The sequence below is a fragment of the Pongo abelii genome, chromosome 20 (assembly GCF_028885655.2).
Source record: "Pongo abelii isolate AG06213 chromosome 20, NHGRI_mPonAbe1-v2.0_pri, whole genome shotgun sequence".
NCBI lineage: Eukaryota > Metazoa > Chordata > Mammalia > Primates > Hominidae > Pongo > Pongo abelii.
In genome coordinates, this window is record NC_072005.2 from 916,110 (window position 1) to 939,659 (window position 23,550).

At 61.1% G+C, this 23,550-nt stretch overlaps 1 protein-coding gene across 2 annotated transcripts in view; it reads right to left on the reverse strand.

Moving 5' to 3' along the window:
• SBNO2 (strawberry notch homolog 2) overlaps nt 1-23,039 on the reverse strand; it is a 75,424-nt gene extending 52,385 nt beyond the window's left edge. Inside the window, exon 1 of one of the 2 annotated variants that reach the window (XM_063719818.1) lies at nt 22,930-23,039. The gene's annotated coding sequence lies outside the window, so the exon portion shown is untranslated. Of the gene's footprint in view, nt 1-19,387; nt 19,527-22,929 lie in introns of those variants that run through there. The other variant, XM_024237948.3, reaches the window with a different exon arrangement.
• Between the last annotated feature and the right edge of the window lie 511 nt (nt 23,040-23,550).

The window sequence follows — 23,550 nt, forward strand, 5'->3', positions numbered from 1 at the left end:
GGTAGCAAGGGACAGTTGGGGACAGCAGGGGACAGTAGGGGGACAGGGGACAGCAGGGGACAGTGGGGGAACAGCAGGGGACAGCAGGGGACAGCGGGGGACAGTGGGGGGACAGCAGGGGACAGTGGGGGCAGTGGGGGGACAGCAGTGGATGGTGGGGGGCAGTGGGGGGACAGCGGGGGGACAGTAGGGAAACAGCAGGGGACAGTGGGGGGCAGTGGGGGGACAGCAGGGGATGGGACAGTGGAGGGCAGCGGGGGGACAGCAAGGGATGGGGGGACAACGGGGAAAGCAGGGGGACGGGGACAGCGGGGGGCAATGGGGGACAGTGGGGGGACAGCAGGGGACAGTGGGGGGACAGCGGGACAGCAGGGGGCAGTGGGGGGACAGCAAGGGATGGGGGGACAACAGGGGGAAAGCGGGGGGACAGGGACAGCGGGGGGACAGCAGGGGACACAGTCAAGACATCCATGAGGTTCCCCTGCTCCTGGGCCAAGGTGCCTGAGATGACTTCACCCCCCACAGAGCTGGGCAGTGGCAGAGGAGGGGGCCAGGGAAGGGAGGTGGGTGAGGGAGACCCCAGAGTGTTCAGTGCTGCCCCCACCCACGTCGGTGCTGCTCTCTGCAGCCATCAGCCTCCGGGTGCCCCCGCCTGCCCTGCGTGCCCCCGCCTGCCCCGCCACGCAGCCACATTCCCGCACCACCCTCTCACACGTTCCACCCCGGGGGCAGCACCCGCCCTCTGGCTGTGGGTGCTGGTGGGCAGCTTGCGCCTGGAGCCTGTTCGTGATGGGGGAAGCTGCCCTGGCAGTGAGGCTGAGGGAGCGGGAAGGGCTGCGCCTGGCTGAGGAAGACCAGCCGCTCACCCATATCCCTGCAGCCTGGATGGGGCCCAGCAAGCCGCTCACGGTCCCCAGGCCCTCATGGGCAGCCCCCCACCCACTGGCTACATCCAGCTTCATGCACCAAGAGCCCGTGAAGAAACCACTCCCACACCCCTGCCCAGGCCTGGGGGGGGTCTGCGGGGGGGGCGGCCTCGGGGGGTCTGCACAGTGGAATCACAGGAGGCCCAGTATTACAATGGCGGCCACCTGGCTGCAGTGAGTGCCTGGTGGACACCCTCGAAGGGCAGTGGGGAGACCCGGGGGAAGACACACAGGGGGTGGCTACAGAGCAAAGGCAGCTGGCTGGACCCACCGGGGGTCTCGTCACTGCAACCTTCGCCTCCTGGGTTCCAGTGATTTTTGTGAAGCCACCGGGGGTCTCAGCTCACCGCAGCCTTCGCCTCCCGGGTTCCAGTGATTTTTGTGCCTCAGCTTCTGGAGTAACTGGGATGACAGGCACCCACCACCACGACCCGGATAAGAGAAGGGGTTTCACCATGTTGCCCAGGGCTGGTCTCGAACTGCTGATTTCAGGTGATCCGCCCGCCTCGGCCTCCCAAAGTGCTGCAATTACAGGCGTGAGCCACCAGGCCCGGCCCGAATGGAAATCATTTTCGTAGTAACATGAATCTCTGTAACTCACTAGACTGGCCAGGGAAACCTGTGGGCAGCTCTGCCAGGACCACAAGGGGGCATTTGCTCTAGACAGCCCCTCCCAGGGTGGGCAGGGCCCAAGGTAGGAAAGAAAGGGTGGAGGGTCCTGAGGTGCTTCCCAGAAAGCTCTGGCTGCTCCGCCAGCCAGGCACAGCCAGACCGGGAGTACTGGGAGGTAGGGGTGGGGGTGCCTAAGCACTGGGGGTGGGGGTGCCTGAGCACTGGGGGCTGGAGGTGAGGGTGCCTGAGCACTGGGGATGGGAGTATCTGAGTACTGGAGGCTGGAGGTGGGGGTGGGGGTGCCTGAGCACTGGAGGTGGGGGTGCCTGAGCACTGGGGCTGGGGGTGGGGGTGCCTGAGTACCAGGGTACTGGGGGTGGGGGTGCCTGAGCACTGGAGGTGGGGGTGGGGGTGCCTGAGTACCGGGGTATTGGGGGTGGGGGTGCCTGAGCACTGGGGGTGGGGGTGGGGGTGCCTGAGCACTGGGGCTGGGGGTGGGGGTGCCTGAGCACTGGAGGTGGGGGTGGGGGTGCCTGAGTACCGGGGTATTGGGGGTGGGGGTGCCTGAGCACTGGAGGTGGGGGTGGGGGTGCCTGAGTACCAGGGTACTGGGGGTGGGGGTGCCTGAGCACTGGAGGTGGGGGTGGGGGTGCCTGAGTACCGGGGTATTGGGGGTGGGGGTGCCTGAGCACTGGGGGTGGGGGTGGGGGTGCCTGAGCACTGGGGCTGGGGGTGGGGGTGCCTGAGTACCAGGGTACTGGGGGTGGGGGTGCCTGAGCACTGGAGGTGGGGGTGGGGGTGCCTGAGTACCGGGGTATTGGGGGTGGGGGTGCCTGAGCACTGGGGCTGGGGGTGGGGGTGCCTGAGTACCAGGGTACTGGGGGTGGGGGTGCCTGAGCACTGGAGGTGGGGGTGGGGGTGCCTGAGTACTGGGGTATTGGGGGTGGGGGTGGGGGTGCCTGAGTACCGGGGTACTGTGGGTGGGGGTGCCTGAGCACTGGAGGTGGGGGTGGGGGTGCCTGAGTACCGGGGTACTGGGGGTGGGGGTGCCTGAGCACTGGGGCTGGGGGTGGGGGTGCCTGAGTACCGGGGTACTGGGGGTGGGGGTGCCTGAGCACTGGGGCTGGGGGTGGGGGTGCCTGAGTACCGGGGTATTGGGGGTGGGGGTGCCTGAGCACTGGGGCTGGGGGTGGGGGTGCCTGAGTACCAGGGTACTGGGGGTGGGGGTGCCTGAGCACTGGAGGTGGGGGTGGGGGTGCCTGAGCACTGGAGGTGGGGGTGGGGGTGCCTGAGTACCGGGGTACTGGGGGTGGGGGTGCCTGAGCACTGGGGCTGGGGGTGGGGGTGCCTGAGTACCAGGGTACTGGGGGTGGGGGTGCCTGAGCACTGGGGCTGGGGGTGGGGGTGCCTGAGTACCAGGGTACTGGGGGTGGGGGTGCCTGAGTACTGGGGTACTGGGGGTGGGGGTGCCTGAGCACTGGGGCTGGGGGTGGGGGTGCCTGAGCACTGGAAATGGGGGTGGGGGTGCCTGAGTACTGGGGTACTGGGGGTGGGGGTGCCTGAGCACTGGAGGTGGGGGTGGGGGTGCCTGAGTACTGGGGTACTGGGGGTGGGGGTGCCTGAGCACTGGAGGTGGGGGTGGGGGTGCCTGAGTACTGGGGTACTGGGGGTGGGGGTGCCTGAGCACTGGAAATGGGGGTGGGGGTGCCTGAGTACCGGGGTACTGGGGGTGGGGGTGCCTGAGCACTGGGGCTGGGGGTGGGGGTGCCTGAGTACCGGGGTACTGGGGGTGGGGGTGCCTGAGCACTGGAGGTGGGGGTGGGGGTGCCTGAGTACTGGGGTACTGGGGGTGGGGGTGCCTGAGCACTGGAAATGGGGGTGGGGGTGCCTGAGTACTGGGGTACTGGGGGTGGGGGTGCCTGAGCACTGGAAATGGGGGTGGGGGTGCCTGAGTACTGGAGTACTGGGGGTGGGGGTGCCTGAGCACTGGGGGTGGGGGTGGGGGTGCCTGAGTACCAGGGTACTGGGGGTGGGGGTGCCTGAGCTCTGGAAATGGGGGTGGGGGTGCCTGAGTACTGGGGTACTGGGGGTGGGGGTGCCTGAGCTCTGGAAATGGGGGTGGGGGTGCCTGAGTACTGGAGTACTGGGGGTGGGGGTGCCTTCCTGTCGCAACACAGCTTTAACCTCTCGGGTCCGATGAAGCAGGTCTCAGGATGCCCAAGACCCCCACTTTAGGAATGGCCACGTCATACTACACTTTCCACCTCTCCTCTTGAAATTTTCCAAAAGTTCTCAAGTCTGCTGCAAAGGTTATCAGAATTGCATAGGGAGCTGTGTGGGTCACCTGTGAGGCCCGGAGCCTCCCTGACCCAGGTGGTGGGTGTCATGACTCTGCTGGCTTGTGAAAGAGTCGTCAGTCAGGCGGCAGGGCCAGGAGGGTGAAAGCTGATCCACTCCCTTCCCTGGGGAGCCGCGGTGGGCGGGGGGTTGGGGGGGCAGTTGGGCCAGGCCTATGGGGAGGAGTGGACGTACAGCTTCCCCAGCAGCCGGCCAGACAGATGGACGTCCTGGCCCAAGGTAAGCAGGCACAGCCTCGTCACAGCCACAGATGGCGCCTGGGGCCTTTGCAGGCATCTTCCTGGCCCCGAGGCTGTGGGGCTCCTTTGTCGGGGACACAGAGCTCAGGGACCACTCCACACCCTAGACAGGAGGAGGGATGGGGTCTTTCAAAGTTAAGGTTTTCTTCTTTTTTTAAATAATACAGCTGGGAACAGTGGCTCACACCTGTAATAGCAGCACTTTGGGAGGTCAAGGGGGGAGGATCGCTTGAGGCCAGGAGTTCAAGACCAGCATGAGTAACATAGCAACACGTTATCTCTACAAAAAAATTTAAAAATTAGCCAGGCGTGGTACACGCACCTGTAGTCCCAGCTACCCGGGGGGCTGAGGTGGGAGGATTGCTTGAGCTCAGGAGTTTGAGGCTGCAGTGAGCTATGATCGTGCCACTGCACTCCAGCCAGGGTAACTGAGCAAGACCCTGTCTCAAAAAAATAAATAAAACTTAAAAAATAAAATAAAATAATAAAAACAACGGTTACAGATGATTTTCAAAGAAAAAAAAACAACACAAATGCAGAATCATAGTATACTATGTGGCCCAGCTAGGAAAGCCATGATCCTAAAAACAGCAACACTGAGTACTGAGGAACTAGCACACAGCCACAGACATGAGCGTACCACGCCCACACACACCCACACATGCATCTCAGCACATGGCCACAGACACGAGTGTGTCACACCCACACACACCCACACACACATCTCAGCACACGGCCACAGACACGAGTGTGCCATGCCCACACACACCCGCACATGCATCTCAGCACACGGCCACAGACACGAGTGTGCCACACCCACACACACCTGTACAGGCATCCCAGTGCACAGCCAGACATGAGTGTGCCACACCCACACACACCTGCACAGGCATCCACACCTGCACCCACACATGAACCCACACACGCACCCCACCCACAACTGCACATACACCCCAATGGCACCTGTGCCTGCACGGGCACCCCACCTGCACCTGCACACACACCCATTTGCATAGGCACCCCCCCCCCCACCTGCACCTGCACACACACACCTGCCGCCACACAATGGGGAAGGTGGCCCACTCCAGCGTCAATATCCAGTTGGTAACATTGTTCTCTCATTTTAGGAGACCTTACCACTGAGGGAAACATGTGAGTGGAATCTCTTTGTATCACTTCTTACCATAATTGTATCACTTGTTACCATAGCCACAAATCTGCAATTATCTCAAAAGTAAAAAGTGTGGCTGCGTGTGGTGGCTCACGCCTATAATCCCAGCACTTTGGGAGGCCAAGGCAGGCAGATCACTTGAGGTCAGGAGTTCCAGACCAGCCTGAGGAACGTGGCGAAACCCCGTCTCTACTAAACACACACACACACACAAACAGCCGGTGTTGTGGCGCACACCTGTAATCCCAGCTACTCGGGAGGCTGAGGCAGGAGAATCGCTTGAACCCAGGAGGCGGAGGTTGCAGTGAGCCGAGATCACGCCACTGCACTCCAGCCTGGGCAGCAGAGTGACGCTCCGTCTCAAAATAAAATAAAATAAAAATTTTAAAAAGCGTAATTCCCAGCATGAACTGGGAAAACATGTTGGGCTCATGGCTCTACTGCCCGCCAGGCCCTCCACCAGCTGTGGGAGAAGCCGCATCCTCAGTTGCCGCAAACCTTCACGCAGGAAAAGGAGGCCAGCCTGGCAAACCACAGGCACACGGGTGGCACCCGGCCACACGGGCTGCAGCTCTGACCCTCCTCCCCCGTGCAGCCCAAAAGCCAATCACGGGGGAGGCCCCAGGCTTGGGCCCAGACCCAGTCCTCCCTCCCCGGGCTCGCTGCCTGCTCAGAGCCCAGCCTGCCCCTGAAAGGACCAGGGCACCACTGGCCCAGGCTGTGCCCAGGCAGCACGGACCCCGGGTGGACCCCCCTTACCACAAGGCGCAGGGCCAGGTCTCCCAAGGGCACCTCGACTGGTGCACAATGACCAACATGCCGGACACCTGCACCCCAGGGGCCCCGAAAGTGGTGTGTGTGCGTCACACTCACGTGCCAATGCCTGTGTCTCGGGATCCGTGAGAGTGCCACGTGCGCATCACGCCGACCGACACGCTGACCGACACGCCGACCGACACGCCGATGCCTGCGTCTCAGGATCCCTGAGAGTGCCACGTGTGCGTCACGCTGACCGACATGCCGATGCCTGCGTCTCAGGATCCCTGAGAGTGCCACGTGTGCGTCACGCTGACCGACAAGCCGATGCCTGCGTCTCAGGATCCCGGAGAGTGACGTGTGACTGACACGCCGATGCCTGCGCCTCAGGATCCCTGGAGTGCCATGTGTGACCGACACGCCGATGCCTGCGTCTCAGGATCCCTGAGAGTGCCACGTGTGCGTCACGCTGACCGACACGCCGATGCCTGCGTCTCAGGATCCCTGAGAGTGCCATGTGCGCGTCACGCTGACAGACACGCTGATGCCTGCGTCTCAGGATCCCTGAGAGTGACGTGTGACTGACACACCGATGCCTGCGTCTCAGGATCCCTGAGAGTGCCACGTGTGTGTCATGCTGACCGACATGCCGATGCCTGCGTCTCAGGATCCCTGAGAGTGATGTGTGACTGACATAACGATGCCTGCGCCTCAGGATCTCTGGAGTGCCATATGTGACCGACATGCCAATGCCTGCGTCTCAAGATCCCTGGAATGCCACGTGCACGTCACGCTGACCGACACGCCGATGCCTGCGTCTCAGGATCCCTGAGAGTGACGTGTGACTGACATACCGATGCCTGCGCCTCAGGATCTCTGGAGTGCCATATGTGACCGACATGCCAATGCCTGCGTCTCAGGATCCCTGAGAGTGCCACGTGTGCATCATGCTGACCGACACGCCAATGCCTGCGTCTCAGGATCCCTGAGAGTGACGTGTGACTGACATGCCGATGCCTGTGCCTCAGGATCTCTGGAATGCCATGTGTGACCGACACGCCAATGCCGGTGTCTCAGGATCCCTGAGAGTGCCACGTGTACGTCACGCTGACTGACATGCCGATGCCTGTGTCTCAGGATCCCTGGAGTGCCATGTGTACGTGTTTCCTCCCCCAGGGCCAGCTGGGTCCCCCACCCCTTGCCACACTGCCCGTCCATGAATGAAGAAGCTGTAGGAACTGTCCGTCTTCCCTCCGTCCTCCACACCCACCTGCCCACCAGACCAGGGGTGTCCACCTAAACCACAGCCCAGCCCGATGGGGCCGCACTTCCGCTCCGGCCCAGCAGCAGCTTAAAGACCTCGGGATGAAGACCCACAGCCCCTGGGGTCCCAGACCCCGCCTCTCCTCCAGAGGGTGCCACCCTCCCTCTCTGTCCTCAGAAATGCTGTTGGGGGGCCGGGCATGGTGGCTCACACCTTGGGTAATCCCAGCACTTTGGGAGGCCAAGGCGGGTGGATCACTTGAGGTCAGGAGTTTGAGACCAGCCTGGCCAACGTGGCAAAACCCCATTTCTACTAAAAATACAAAAAATTAGCCAGGCATGGTGGTGCACGCCTGTAATCCCAGCTACTCAGGAAGCTGAGTCAGGAGAATCGCTTGAACCCGGGAGCTGGAGGAGACAGTGAGCCAAGATCCTACCACCGCACTCCAGCCTGGGCGACAAGAATGAAACTCCTCAAAAAAAAAGAGGCCAGGTGCAGTGGCTCACGCCTGTAATCCCAGCACTTTGGGAGGCAAAGGCGGGCGGATCACGAGGTCAGGAGATCGAGACCATCCTGGCTAACATGGTGAAACCCCGTCTCTACTAAAAATACAAAAAATTAGCCGGGCGCGGTGGCGAGCACCTGTAGTCCCAGCTACTAGGGAGGCTGAGGCAGGAGAATGGCGTGAACCCGGGAGGTGGAGCTTGCAGGGAGCCGAGATGGCGCCACTGCACTCTGGCCTGGGCGACAGAGCGAGACTCCATCTCAAAAAAAAAACAAACAAACAAAAAAGGAAATACTGTGGGGGGCAGGGGCCTGGATATCAACCCCTGCAAGGGGGAAATCTGGCTTCCTCTCACCCAAATGAGCCCACCAGAGGCAGGAGGCTGATGCCCCGGAGGGACCAGCTGACATCGGCCTTGAGGGACTAGACTTCTCCAGGCCGAGAACCTTCTCCCAGCTTCGTGGGGTAGAGCCCAACCTTCAGACCAAGAGACGCCATCCTGACCTTCAACCCCATCCCCAGATCTCCCCAGAGCTGGTCTAGCCCCTCATCTGACACACAGAGAAACGGAGGTTTCTCTGAGGCCCCTGTGTGAGGACCCTGTAGACCAGCTACATGCACACCCAGGCTAGCCGCCGGACAGCGTTCAGTAGGAAGAGAGCAGACCATCGTCCGCTCTCATTCCAGACTCCAACCGGCAGAAGGGAGGGGAAGTCAGGGCTGCAGGGCCACCAATGTGGACAGGGCAGAGCCCCAGGGACAGCCTGTGCTGGGGACGTATGGGGGCAGGATCAGACCCCACAGTGCCCGCGGGCCACAAGGCCAAGACAGGGTCTGGTAAGTGACGATTTGGAGGCTGGTCCTCAGGTGCAGGAGGGACTGCCAGGGACAGAGAGGGCACCGGGGTGACTACGGTCCCTCCTGACTCACGTCCACCCGCACCTGTGAGTGGGGCCTTATTTGCATACAGGGTCTTTGCACATGTGGTTGGTTACAATGAGGATGCTGGAGTAGGGTGGTCTATATCCCTGTTAACAACTGATGGCCTTAAGAGGAAAGAGGAACGTGGACACCCACACATCAGGAGACGGCCGCATGGAGACACAGCAGAGGCTGGAGTGACGTGGATGCAGAGCAAGGGCGCCTGAAGCCCCGGAAGCTGGGAGAGGCAGGAAGGGTCTTACTCCTTGACCTCAGCTTCCTGGCCTCCAGGACAGGGAGAGGCTGCTCTAAGCCACCCAGTTTGCAGCACTGCTGCGGCCGCCACGAGAAGCTCGTTCAGGGAGGAGGCTGCTCCAGCCCTGACCCCCACGCGACTCCTGTGAGCACAAGGACTCGGGTGCCCTGGGGTGAGGCGGCACGAGGCTGTCTGTGGATTTCCACAGCGTCCCAGGAGGCGTCTGGACCGCAGTGGCTCCAGGCTGCCAACCACGGGCAGAGGACACCGCTCCCAAGCTTGGACCCTGCCATGCACAGGCACAGGCCAGGCGGGGCCGGGGAAGCCTGGGGGCCCCAGACCGGCCCAGCACCGCCTGACATTTCTCAAGCACGCTGGGGGACGGCCCCTCTATTTAGGATGAGGACGAGGTGGGCCTGGCAGTAGGGCAGGAGCCAGGGTCCAGGGCAAACAAGTTCTCCCCACCCCACGAGGAACAGCAGTGGCCCCGGGCGCCTGGAGGTGGAAGGGGCACTGCAGCCTCACCGCCCCATACCCCAGGAGCCCACGTGCTTCTCTCATGGGGAAAGATGTACTGGCCGGACTCAGGGCCCTGTGGACGGGGTCGGAACCCAGCGCCCAGGAAGCTCCCCTCCCCGCAACCAAGGGCCTCACTCCAGGTGGGTCCTCTGGAAAGTCGGGCCCGCGGCCATCACTGCCCCTCTCCTGGGAGGGCTCATGGGTGTTGGCCGTGGGGGCTTCACACTGCACCCGTGATTTCGAGGGAAGCCCCTGCCCATGGCTTCCGGGGCCTTCCGGAGGGGCCAAGGGGCTGGTGCCGTGGGAGGGAAAGTTCCCAAGCTCGGAGATGACCAGGAGCAGAAACAGCTTGAGTGGGCGGCCGAACTGACAGCTTCTCTTGCCAAACCTCCAGTCCTGCTCCAGCACAAAGCCTCCCCCGTGCACAGGGCCAGGTGCTAGGACACTGTGGGGACATCCCAGACGCCAGGGGCACTGGAGACAGGAGGAGGAGGAGGAGGAGGAACAGGTGCTAGGACACTGTGGGGACGTCTCAGACGCCAGGGACACTGGAGACAGGAGGAGGAGGAGGAGGCAGCAGCGGCACTGTGGGTCTTCCACAGGGTGTGCCCCGAGGAGGTCAAGATTCCAGTGCCCTGAAGCAAACAAGGTGTCCAGCCATAGCCAGGGCCACACGCCCAACAGGTAGGATCCAGCGACCCCTGCGCAGCAACCCCCCGCTATGTGAGGCAGGACCCGGAGTTGAGTGTGGCCCCGCCTGACATCTGACCCCGCCGTTGGAAGCTCCACCAGGTCAGGGCTGTTCAGCTGACCCCACAGCCCCACCTGGCGCGGTCAGCACGGCGCCAAATGAAGGCCTGGAAAGGGAATAAAGGAGGCCCTGGGGGAGGGGCCTTGGTGCTTCATCCCAAGCCAACCCCGAAAGTGGACGCCACAGGGCCAGGGGGACATCGTGGCCGAGATGCAAGCAGGGTGCTGGGCACCCCCGAGGCAGCACTGCTGTCCCTGAGAACAGAAAGAAGTCCAGGTCCAGAGTCAGGGCCAAGCGGAGTAGTGGTGGTTGCTGGCACTCAGCCCCGTGCCCTTGGACAGACCAAGAGTCCCAAGCCAGGAATGTGAGGCCGATGCCTTTTAGGAAGAAACCACATCTGGGGAACCAGACCCCAGATCCAAGACCCCAGACCCCAGACCTCAGATCCCAGATCCCGGACCCCAGATCTCAGACCCCAGACCCCAGATCCCAGACTTCAGATCCCTAGATCCCAGACCCCAGATCCCAGACCCCAGATCCGAGACCCCAGATCTCAGACCCCAGACCCTAGTACCCAGACTCCAGACCCCAGATCTCAGACCCCAGATCCCAGACCCCAGATCCCAGATCTCCAGACCCCAGATCCCCAGATCTCAGACCCCAGATCCCAGACCTCAGACCCCAGATCCCCAGATCCCAGACCCCAGATCCCAGACCCCAGATTGCCAGATCCCAGACCCCAGACCCCAGATCCCAGACCCCAGACCCCGGAACCCAGATCCCAGACCCCAGATCCTCAGATCCCAGACCCTAGATCCCAGTACCCAGACCCCAGACCCCAGATCTCAGACCCCAGACCCCAGATCCCAGACTTCAGATCCCCAGATCCCAGACCCCAGATCTCAGACCCCAGACCCCAGAGGGAGGCCCCGGTGAGGGAGCGGAAAGGAGCTCCCGCGACACAAATGCTTATGCAGAAAGAGCCTCCAGGCCGGGCTGCAGGGACTCTAACGTGGGGTCCCCATGGCCGGGCCTCACTGCTACCTGGCGGTTAAAGGCCTGTCCGCCTGGCCAGGGTGGTGCGGCTTTCTGTGGCAGCCAAGCAGCTTCCACGCGGCTTCTGCTGCTGTGAGGAGCCTGCTCAGGTCTCGTGTTTATTTTCAGTCTTTTGGGGCCAGCGCGGTGGCCCATGCCTGTAATCCCAGTGGTGGGAGGACTGCGTGAGCCCAGGAGGTGGAGACCAGCCTGGGCAACAGAGCGAGACCTCAACTGCACACAAGCGCGCGCACGCACGCGCACACACACACACACACGCTAAAAGCCTTTTAACACGCTGAGCTTGAGCCTGTGGTCCCCTCCAACCCACACGTCTTTTTCTCCTGAGCAGATGTTAAGCCAAATCCCCACTCACTCCAGACTTCCGGTCCTTTGAAATGGAGGTGCCCTTGTGTGTCTTCAATCCGTATGGAGGGTAGTCTGGCCCATCCCACACCTGCTATCGTCACTGCCTCACATCGGTGGCCTCAGGCCACAAGGTCTCCCCACCTGACTCCTGGGGGAGTGCCAAGCGTTGCCGGCAGCCGGGCTATGCTGATCCCAGGCTAGTGGCCCGACCGGTCACCACTGTCCTTGAGCTCCTCAAGTCCAGCCTTGGTGACAAAAATGTCACGAGGACCTGCATCCGAGCCCAGAGGGCATCAGGTCCTGGAGGAGGAGGAGGAAGAGTCCCTTCTGGCTTCAGGCTGGGCTTGAAGACGGCAGCTCCAAGACCGCTCAGAGCGAGGCTTCAGCGCTGACTGCTGGAGCTACCGGCCCTGTCCTGACAATGGCCGCATCGTCGGGCGCTGGTCCACGCCTGGGGGAGGGAACAGAGGGCCCGAAATCACAGAAGCAGGAACCCCAGGTTCGCCAGCGCGGCCTGATCCATCTTCCCCCAAACCTAGCCGCTGACAGCGACACCCACGCGCCCTCTGTGGGCCCAGCAGGTCAGAGGTCCAGGTGGGCCGGCTGCTCCACAGCCACGGCTCCAAGGCCAAGGTCAAGGCACTGCTGTCCTGGGCCCTGGTCTGGGTTCTCCAGGAGAGTCCGCGCCTGAGCTCGGCCAGGGGGCAGGATTCTGCTCCCTGTGGCCGCTGGGCCGAGGCCCCACTTCCCTGCTTTCAGGGAGCCACATCCCCCATCACGCCATCCCTCCCTCCTAAAAGCCAGCAGGGCAAGGTCCCTCTCAGGCTTCTGACCTGACCTTCCCTTCTCCAGCTGGAGAAGGGTCTCACGCATGAGGACATTTGTGACGATGCCGGGACCCGAGGAATCCAGGGCGACCCCTCTGCAGAGCCCCTGTGCCCCGGGAGGCACCACACCCACGGCTCCAGGGGCTGGAGGTGATGGTGGCATCTCTGGGGCTGACCCAGACCCGCAGGACACAGCGCCAGGCCGTGTGCACGGAAACCCAGGCTCCTGAATGGCCAGCCAGGAGCAAAGCCGGCCACTGAGTACGGGAGCAGGCTCCGGGGGACGCAGTACCGCTCCTTTTAGGGGCCCAGAGGCTGTGGATGTGGAGCTCCAGTGTCCTCCTCTCAGCATAACCTCCCCACCCCTCCTACGTCCTCCAAGTGGGGCAGGAGCTGCCTCACCAGAGCTGGGGGAGGGGACCACACAGGTACACCCCTGGGGAGGGGCAGCGGAGACTCGTGGGCAGGAATGTGGCCGGGGTTTCTAGATCATCTGGTTTTTCAAGAGAAGCCACAAGTCTGGGTTTGAGGGTGGCAGCCCCTGGTGTTCCAAAGTCGGCAAGCAATTCAAGCATCCACACCCCCACCCCGGGGCAGTGTTGGGTGCCCAGCCCTCAGGGCCACCCCGACAGCTCCTGCATCCACCTGGGGGCTCACAGCTCCCCCGAGCTCCTGGCGGCTCACAGTCATTCCAGGATCTGATAAAAGCCCCCAAAAATGCCCCTGGTCAGCCCAGCCACACCCGGGCAACACCGACAGCCATTCTCCACCCGGGCCCCAGCGCCCAGCTGAGTGAGACCCACTCGGCAGCTTCCGGGGCTGGGCCCCTGCCCCACCAGTGAAAACATTCCGGTCACAGTGATGCCACCCTGAGAAGCTCCTCACCGTCCCCCGTGGCCTTGGAACCCCCTTCACACCCACGGGTTCCAGGCACCTTGGCGGCTCTCTGTCCCCACAGAGCCTGGGCCTCTCACAGCGTAGGGAGGCTGCGGTCATCAGCATGGGTCCTGCGACCCATTCCACCCGGCCCCTGGGCACCAGAGGCCAGGCAGCGAGTGCAGCGGACCCCAGAGGCAGCTTTCCTCAGTTTACCTGACACGCAAAGGAAGACGCCTCCTCACTCCAGGCTGGACGGGCAGCCGACAGCGGTCTGGGGCCATGGCGGGCAAGGACTTTCTCCGTGACCCTCCCTAGCTGCCCCTCCCCAGCAAGTGAGTCAGTTCCAGAAATGTTTACTGCCCGCCAGGCCCGACGGCTCACCGGCTCCCCCTCCCCACGCCCCAGCACCCAGGGCCTTGGCCCCAGGAGCCCGCAGCGGCAGCGACTCCCAGGAAACGCGAGTGACCCGCCTTCCGGAACCTGGCGCACATCACTTTCAAAACGCAGCGGGGCCTGGAACCAAGGCCAAGGCCGCCTCTTTCAGCTTCACTTGGACGCCTGTTCTTGCTGGGGATGGAGGTCATTCGCAGGGCTCCGGGAAGCGCGGGCACGAGTCATGAAGCAGGTCACTGAGACAGTGGCACCAGGCCCGCCAGTGCGATCTGCTGACCCCAGCCAGGGCCCAGCACTCCCATGCCCCGCACTGCACGAGGCTGCCCGGCATGGTGCCTGCAGGGGAGCTGACTCAGCAATGACTCTCTGAGCCCCTCCTCCCACCCCATCACTCACGGGGTTGTCCAGCGAGAGGCCCAGGGGAATCCGCAGGAGAGCCAGGGCACAGGGAACGAGCGTGGCCCCAGGCTGAGGCCTCCGTGGGACTGAGCTTCAGGGCCACGCTGCCACGCTGAGCTCTCACGGGGCCTCCGCCTGGACCACCAGGCACCCTCAGGCTGACTGGCCCGTGTACCACCCATGTGGCCCGTCCCCCTCATGCCAGGAGTCCCGTCCCCCTCATGCCCCAAGGCCCGTCCCCTCATGCCAGGAGTCCCGTAGGGCCCCTTCGAGTAGAATGCAGCATTCCCTGCCCCCCCGAAGCAGCGAGTGGATCAGGGGCAGAGCTGGGCCTGGGCGAGGGGCCCCCGGGGGGTGGGGTGACGCCATCACTGTTGCCGTTCTACGGGTCGGGATAGGACAGCTGCCCAGCACCCCTTGATGCGAGCTGGCTGCAGGGCTGCCTGACCGGTTCCCGGGGACACCGCGCTCAACCCTGTGGTGACAACAGGGGATTCCGAAGGACAGGGAGGTCTTACTTTCTGTTAAACACTTTTATTTTCCCTGAGATACAATCCACGCCAGGAGAGGCACCAGTCCGGAGCATATGACTCAATGGTTTCAACGTATTCTAAGGCAGACCACCATAACTTCTAATTCCAAAACATTCCATTCCCCCAAAAAACAGCCCTGTCCCCAACAGCAGTCACTCCCCACCCCTCTACAGCCCCTGCAACCACACGTCCACTTCCCATCTGTGGACTGACCTGCTCTGGACACGTCACATGAACGGAGTCACGTGCCGTGGACTTTTGCGTCTGGCGTCTCTCCGCGAGCACGTCTACGCAGAGCATCCATGCCGGGCGCAGACGACAGATCTAACCCCCGCCTCCTCACAGGGCCCAGGAGGCCCGGGGTGAGAGCTGATGGGACCCACGCGTCCGAAATCCCCGTCTGGCCAGAACCCCAGGTTTGCCTTCGCCCCCAGGGCTGAGCCCTCTCCTGAGTCCTGGGCCCTGTGACAGGTGACCGCACCTCCCAGCAGGGAGGCAAGGTGACCACTTTGCTGGCAGTCTGCTCTTCGTCCCAGCCCGAGGGTGCAGGTGCCGGCCGACCTCCCGGGGGTTGGGGGCGAGAGTGCAGAGGTGAGGGGCAAGGCTGAGAGTCCACCCACACTGCTGGGCAGACAGCGGGCAGGCCAGGACAAGAACCAGGTCGGGGTGACCTCGCTCTTAGGCTTCAACTGGCAGCTGGACACACCCAGCCCTCCCCGTGTGCTGTCTGACCACACAGCCCTCGGCTGTGGAAAAAGTGACCGGAGGCACTCCAGGCCTGCCCGCAACAAATCACACACACATGTGCACACAGGCACAGGCCACACACATGTGCACACAACACACACACACAAAAAACACACGTCCACAAGACACGCACAAGCAGGGGTGCATGAAAACACGCAGCATGCACACAACACACACACACAATGGACCCATGCATAACAGGCACAGGTGCACAGGCAACATGTGTGCACACACAACATGCACACAAAGTACACGTTTGCACAAGCATGGGTGCACAGGTGATACACATGCACCCACAACACACACACACACAAAATACATGTGTGAGCAACACACGCAAGCATGGGCACATGGACACAGGCAACACACACATAACATGAGCACACACACAAAATACACGCAACCACCAAAATACACACACACAACACACGAGGACGGTCACACAGGCACGGGCAACACACAACAAAATACACACACGCATAACAGATTCATGAACATGGGTACACAGGCACACACACACACGAACACAGGTGCACAGGCACACACAACACACAAACACGGGTGCACAGGCACACACAACACACAAACACGGGTGCACAGACACACACAACGTGCACCCATAAAACACACACGTATGAAACACACGAACAACACACACATGCACAGGAGCACACAGCCACAGGCATGCACAATGCACACACAACGCACCCGCATCCGTACAACGCACACACAACGCACCCGCATCCGTACAACGCACACACAACGCACACGCATCCGTACAACGCACACACAACGCACACGCATCCGTACAACGCACACACAACGCACCCGCATCCGTACAACGCACACACAACGCACACGCATCCGTACAACGCACACACAACGCACACGCATCCGTACAACGCACACACAACGCACCCGCATCCGTACAACGCACACACAACGCACCCGCATCCGTACGACGCACACACAATGCACACGCATCCGTACGACGCACACACAATGCACACGCATCCGTACGACGCACACACAATGCACACGCGTCCGCACGACGCACACACAGAATGCACATGCGTACGTACAATGCACACACAGAATACACACATCCATACAACACACAGGCACACAACACACATGTGCACGCACATGGCACAACATATAGATACACAAAGACACGTGTACACACACATGCACAGTCCCCAGGGCAGCGCTGGCGTCATGGGGGGCTGCCTCCACACCGCCTCCAGGAGTGTTTACAGCTGTGGATTACATGATACCGCCCCCTTCCCAGAGCTGATCCCACCCCCCAGCATGGGGGCCCCCTGGGAGGGGGCCTCTGGGAGCCGGACTGGTTCTGCCGACACAGTCGCCTCTTTGTTTGGGGCAGAGCTCACTCTGGCAGTGTTGGCGTTTCCGCCTGGGCCCTGCCGGAGGGGCATCCGTGACTCTGCTGGAGCCAGGCTGGGCCAAGCCCAAGCTGGTCACACCCCTCACACCCCTGGGGGTGGGGAAGGCCTTAGGCAGCAAGTGGGTGGGGGGTCTAGGGGTGGCTGGCGCAACCTCTCTCCGCCTCGGTTTCCCCACCAGGTGAGAAGGCAGTGACTGCCCATGGTCACGCGACTGGAGAACATGCACCCTCTCCTCCGCACCTGCACACCTGGGTGCCTCCTGTCTAGCCCAGACTCCAAAGCCAACCAAGAGTGAATGGACGAACGGAGAGGCCAGACCCCAAAGCAAACCGAGAGTGAATGCATGAGCAAAGCTCCTGCTACCTCTTCTGTGCTCTGCCTGACAGGCTCCCTCCCCCTGAAAGTCCAGCCCCTGCCTGCACAGCCCCCTCCACACCAGGGTCCTCCTGGCTCCTGGCAGGTGTGGGCAGATGTCTGCCGGGATCCTCAGAGTTAAACAAAAGCCTCCTCCCTGTGCTCTGAAATCACACTCCAGGGGCTGGCAGACGCCTTCCAAGTCCTTCCCTCTCCAAGGACGAGAGCCCGCCTGCGTCTCCTCTGCCGTGGGAGGCCCTGAGGCCCCCATCCTGCTGTTCTCCATCCCACCCACCGAGGGGCCCAGATCTCAAATTCGCCCTTTTTCGTCAAGAACTCTGAAGGTGGACCGGAGCAGGCCACTGTGAGAAGCCATCACCCCACGACCAGGGCCACCCCTGGGAAAATCTGGGGCTGGGCAGCCAGATCCCTGAAGACCAGAGGATGTCTGGGAAGAAAGGGCGTGGACGGCACCTGCCGGGCCTGCCACAAACTCTCTGGGTCCCAGGTCCCCGCTGCTCCTCTTCCAGGGCCAAGTCAGGGAGAGCCATCCCAGGGAGGGCACCCGAAACAGCACATCACCCCTCAGTCACGAAGCAGTGCCGGCTGCCCTGGCCCGGAGGAAGAGGCCTGGAAGAAAGTTTGAAGCCTGTAATCCCCGTGTAATCGGGCTGGCTGCCCACGGGGTCTGCGGCCCTGGGTCCTCGGCCCCTCCCATGCTCTTCTCTTGAATCTTGGCTCCCTCTGCCCCTCTGTGAAACACTCACTGTAACCACCCCCCACAAACTGGCAGCCAGCATCAGCACAGGCCAGCTCCGAGGCCGGGCACTCTCGCTGACAGGGCGTGCAACAGATGGCACCAAACCCATCCCGACCCGTCCCAGCAGTCACAAGCAGGAAGGACGTTCTGAGCAGGCGGGAACAACAGGCATTCCGGGAACAAGCAGCCAGGGGAGGCCCCGGCTACACATTTTAGAGATTTTTTATTTATTTATTTTTTACTTTTCAGAATGTTAATCAGTTCATCCAAGGAGACACCCACCGTCCCTGCCCCAGCACCATCCGTGCCCGGCGTCCCTGGAGGCGCTGGGTGGGCTCTCCACAACGCCTGCCCCCCACGCCCCAGGCCAGTCTGGGGATTGGTCCCTCCAGGCCCCACCTGCCTTATTCTTCGGGACTCTGGGGTGGTGGGAAGAGTGCCCTACGGGGGACAGGACCCACCAAGAGGCCTGCGCTTCCCCTTCACCGACACACGCTGTTCCCGGGCCCCACTCGGGCCATCTCAGCCCGCTACCCTCCCTCCTGCCTGTCCCTGGAAGCCGGGTTTGAATGCGACCCGCACTCCCACCCCCAACACGCTCTGCAGACTCCGCCCAGACGGCCCCGGGGTCACCTAATATCAGCAAGCCCCCATCCCAAACCGGGGGACCTCCATGCAGAAACCGAGAAACCATCTGCCCCAGAAGAGAAGTCGGAGGCCCCAGGAGCGGGAGGGGCGGGGAGCAAGGGGAGGGAGGGAGAGAGGGCTGCGCTGCGGGGCCGAGAGGGCAGGGGTCCTGGAACCGGGGACAAGGAGGAGGAAGGGACACGAACGCCCAAGGAGCCTGGAGTCAGGAATCGGGGAGGCGGGAGAGACCGGGGGTCACTCCTACGAAGGGGTCGAGGTCACGAGGCGCACGGAGTCGAGAGTCCCCAAAAAGGAAGGCCAGGATACCGAGGAAAAGCGGGTGCGGGGTCACCAAGGGGCTCGGGGGCACCGATGAGTGCGGGGTCAAGGGTTACCAGAAAACGAAAGGTCGGGGGTCACCAAGCAACGCGGGACAGGGAGTCACCGGGAAGAGCGGGAAGGAAAGGTTGGGAGGGTTGTCGCGGAAGGTGGGGTCAAGGTTCACGGTAGGGGGTCGCCGGGGGGGGGGGGGTGGTAGGTCAAGGTTCACGGCGGTGGTCGCGGGGCAGCTCGGGGTCAACGCTGGCGGCGAAGGGCGGGTTCGGAAGGGGTCGCGGCGGAGGGCGGGGGTCGCGCCGCGCTCGCCCCCGCCCCACGGTCCCCAGAACCCCCAGCCCCTGGCGCAGGGTTCCGCGGGGAGCGCCGGACCCACAAGCGGGGTCGGGCCAGGCAGGGGTCGCGGTGGAGTCGGGGCGGCGGTCGCAACCAGAGCCTCACCTCGGGCCCGGGTCTGGCCGGGCGCGGAGCCCGCGGCGCCTCACTTTCTCCGAGCCTCGCAGCGGCCTCCGCTCACTTCCGGGTTTCGGGCGCCATCTTGGGGGCCCCGCGCACTTCCGGTCATGCCGCGGGGCGGGGCCTCCAGCTGTGGGGGCGTGGTCTCGGTTCGGGGGCGGGGCCACCTTCCAAGCCAATCCCTTGAGGTCCTTCTGCTATTCGGAAGGGGCTGGGACTCCTACGGCTCTGGGTTCGAATCCCGCCCTGCCTGGTTCTCTTGAGACCCCAGCACGTGCTTTCACCTCCTCAAGCCTCAGTTTCCTCTTCTGCACCGTGCTGGTGAAATGGAACCTGCTTTGTGGTACAGCATCCCCTTTTTTCCTCCTTCCTCAGAACCCCCTCCAGGCCTCTGCATGTGCCGCGTCCCCCACTGGGGCTCACTCACCCGAGACTTTTAAACTGAGACTCCCTCAAAAGCTACTAAGACGATCACCAGCCGGGCGCAGTGGCTCACACCTGTAATCGCAGCACTTTGAGAGGCTGAGGCAGATGGCTCACTTGAGGTCGGGAGTTTGAGGCCAGCCTGGACAATATGATGAAACCCCGTCTCTACTAAATATACAAAAATTAGCTGGGCATGATGGCGGGCACCTGTAATCCCAGCTACTCAGGAGGCTGAGGCAGGAGAATCGCTTGAACCTGGGAGGTAGTTTTGCAGTGAGCTGAGATTGCACCACTGCACTCCAGCCTGGGCAACAGAGTGAGACTCCATCTCAAAAATAAATAAATAAATAATGAAATAAAATAAAATGAAATAAAATAATCACCTCTGGGCCTGTCAGACATACCCTCTCACCAAAAGTTATCTCTGTTCATTAATCTCTCTCCCTAACCAAATACAGTTCTGGACGCTGCAGAATGGTGACTGGCACATGGGGGTTTGGGTAAGTCCCAGGGGCTACCCCCAAGACAGCAGGATCCTTTCAGGCAGGGCCACGGGGGCCTGAGGGGCTCCTCCTCTGGGTGGCTGTGGTGGGAGGCTGCCCTTCGTGGGGAGCTGGAGTCTCGGGGCACTTGTCCTGTGACTTGAGCCTCGGGGCACTTCTCCTGTGACTTGAGCCAGTGAAGGCAGATCCAGTGTGGGAGGCACCACTGCCTCCCCAGCCCAATTTCAGCCATGACAATACTGATACAGCTCCCTGGACCCATGCAGCCACAAGCTGGAGGCCTCTGCCCCCATTCCAACCCCCTGAAACTAGAGTTGATTTGTCCATGACTTTGTTAATTCATTCAGTGACTTCTAATCGATGCTGCTCTGTGCTTGGTCATGAGCTGGGAAAACCCAGGGTCTCACAGAGGACTCAGCTCTCTGTCCCAACATCAGAAAGCCCCTGGTCGAGGGGAGAGAGAACCAAGACCAGACACTCCAATATGCGGGATCTCAGGGAGGGTTGAAATGTCTGCCTAGGGCTTCATAGAGGGCTGCATGCTGAAGAGGGTGTTGAAGCTGGGGTTTTGAAGTTCAAGTAGGAGTGTGCCAGGCAGACAAGAGTAGGAAGAACAGTTCGAGCAAAGAAGGCCTGGTAAGGCAGATAATAAGTAGATTTAAAATCTTTTAGCACCTCTCTAAAAAACTGAGGCCAAAAGCCAGGCACGGTGGCTCACGCCTGTAATCCCAGCACTTTGGGAGGCCGAGGCGGGAGGAACACCTGAGGTCAGGGGTTTGAGACCAGCCTGGCCAACATGGCGAAACCCCATCTCTACTAAAAGTACAAAAAAGTTAGCTGGGCATGGTGGTGCGTGCCTGTAGTCCCAGCTACTAGGGAGGCTGAGGCAGGAGAATCGCTTGAACCCAGGAGGTAGAGGTTGCAGTGAGCTGAGATCACGCCACTGCACTCCAGCCTGGGCAATAGAGTGAGATTTGGTCTCAAAAAACAAACAAACAAAAAATGGTGGCTCACGCCTGTAATCCCAACACTTTGGGAGGCTGAGGTGGGTGGATCACCTAGGTCAGAAGTTGAAGACCAGCCTGACCAACATGGTGAAACCCTGTCTCTACTAAAAATACAAAAATTAGCCAGGTGTGGTAGTGAGTGCCTGTAATCCCAACTACTCAAGAGGCTGAGGCAGGAGAATCACTTGAATCTGGGAGGCGGAGGTTGCAGTGAGCCGAGATTGCGCCATTGCACTCCAGCCTAGGTGACATAACAAGACCCCGTCTAAAAAAAAAAAAAAAAAAAAAAAATTTCAGGCCAAGGACCCCTGTCATCAAACCCAAAAGCACAAGGGGGCAGATGGGGAAACTGAGACCCAGAAGGCAGAAGTGGTATGTCCAGAGTGAGATGCAGAAGAGGCACAAGGACATTTTGTCCTTCAGCTTGTTGGGGGTCTCCTTTACCCATGGTGACAGAATGGCGTCCACCTGGTGTGAGCTTTTCCTCAGAGTCCCGCAGAGCAGCCAGACCCGACAGAGATACTTCCCTCCACACTGAATCTCTTTTTTTTTTTTTGAGACGGAGTCTCGCTCTGTCGCCCAGGCTGGAGTGCAGTGGCGCGATCTCGGCTCACTGCAAGCTCCGCCTGCCAGGTTCACGCCATTCTCATGCTTCAGCCTCCCGAGTAGCTGGGACTACAGGTGTCTGCCACCATGCCTGGCTAAATTCTTGTATTTTTAGTAGAGACGGGGTTTCACCATGTTCGCCAGGATGGTCTCAATCTCCTGACCTCGTGATCCGCCCGCCTCAGCCACCCAAAGTGCTGGGATCACAGGCGTGAGCCACCGCACCCGGCCAAATCTCCTTTTTTTTGAGATGGAGTCTCGCTCTGTCTCCCAGGCCGGAGTGCAATGGCATGACCTCTGCCTCCCGGTTTTTGGCAAACTAGGTGCTCATCTCAACTGTGAGACTATTTTCTCTTTTTTTTGAGATGGAGTTTCACTCTTGTCGCCCAGGCTGGAGTGCATTGATGCGATCTTGGCCCACTGCAACCTCTTCCTCCCCGGTTCCAGTGATTATCCTGCCTCAGCCTGCCAAGTAGCTGGGATTACAGGCATGCACCACCATGCCCAGCTAATTTTGTATTTTTTTGTAGAAATAGGGTTTCTCCATGTTGGTCAGGCTGGTCTCAAACTCCTGACCTCAGGTGATCCGCCTGCCTCGGCCTCCCAAAATGCTGGGATTACAGGCATGAGCCACCGTGCCCTGCCGAGACTCTTTTCACGGCAAATTGAACAGCAGTTAAATTGAGCAATAGGCACTAAAGATTTGGAAGAGTGAGGAAGCCAGTCTGAGGGCTGGAAGGTGGCGGCTGCATCTGCTCATTTCCTCCCACACTGGACCATCCACACAACTTTTGAGGATCAGTGGAAATGAAAACGCGGTACCCCGGCACAAAACGTATTTCATAGCTTGGGTTAGGCAACAGCAAAGCATCACGCTGAGCACCGGGACCTTCTGAGTGCAGGTGGTGGGCGAAGCCCCAAGACACACACCCATGACGCCGGCCCTGTTCCCACAGCGGCCCTCTGGGGTAGCGACTGGTATTACCTGCATTTCACGAGGGAGGAAACTGAGGCACGAACTGTTCAGGAGCTGCCCTGAGGGCACCAAGTGAGCCAGGAAGAGGCGTGGGCTCTATCTCTGCCACATCCACCTCGGGAAACCACAAGGTCTCGATGGGTAATTTTGCCTAAAGTGGGGGCAGTTTGCCCAGGCCGGGGTGGGTCCAGCCATCTCAGCAGGCAGGAATCCGCCAAGTCGGGGGATGCCTAGGGAATTAGTCAGATGCGGGGATTTCCAGGAAATCACAGGGGGTGGCTCCGGAAAGCAGCAGGGACACAGTACTGGGGCTCATGGCCCAGCCTGGAGCACAGTGCTGTGAATCTGCTGTGCGACCCAAGGAGAGTTACTTAACCTCTCTGTGCCCCGGTTTTCCCACCTGTAAAATGGGGAGGGTGATAATAATAGCAACTAGTGGCCAGGCATGGTGGCTTACACCTGTAATCCCAGCACTTTGGGAGGCTGAGATGGGAGGATCACAAGGTCAAGACATCGAGACCATCCTGGACAACATGGTGAAACCCTGTCTCTACTAAAAATACAAAAATAAGCCGGACATGATGGCACGTGCCTGTGTTCCCAACCACTCGGGAGGCTGAGGCAGGAGAA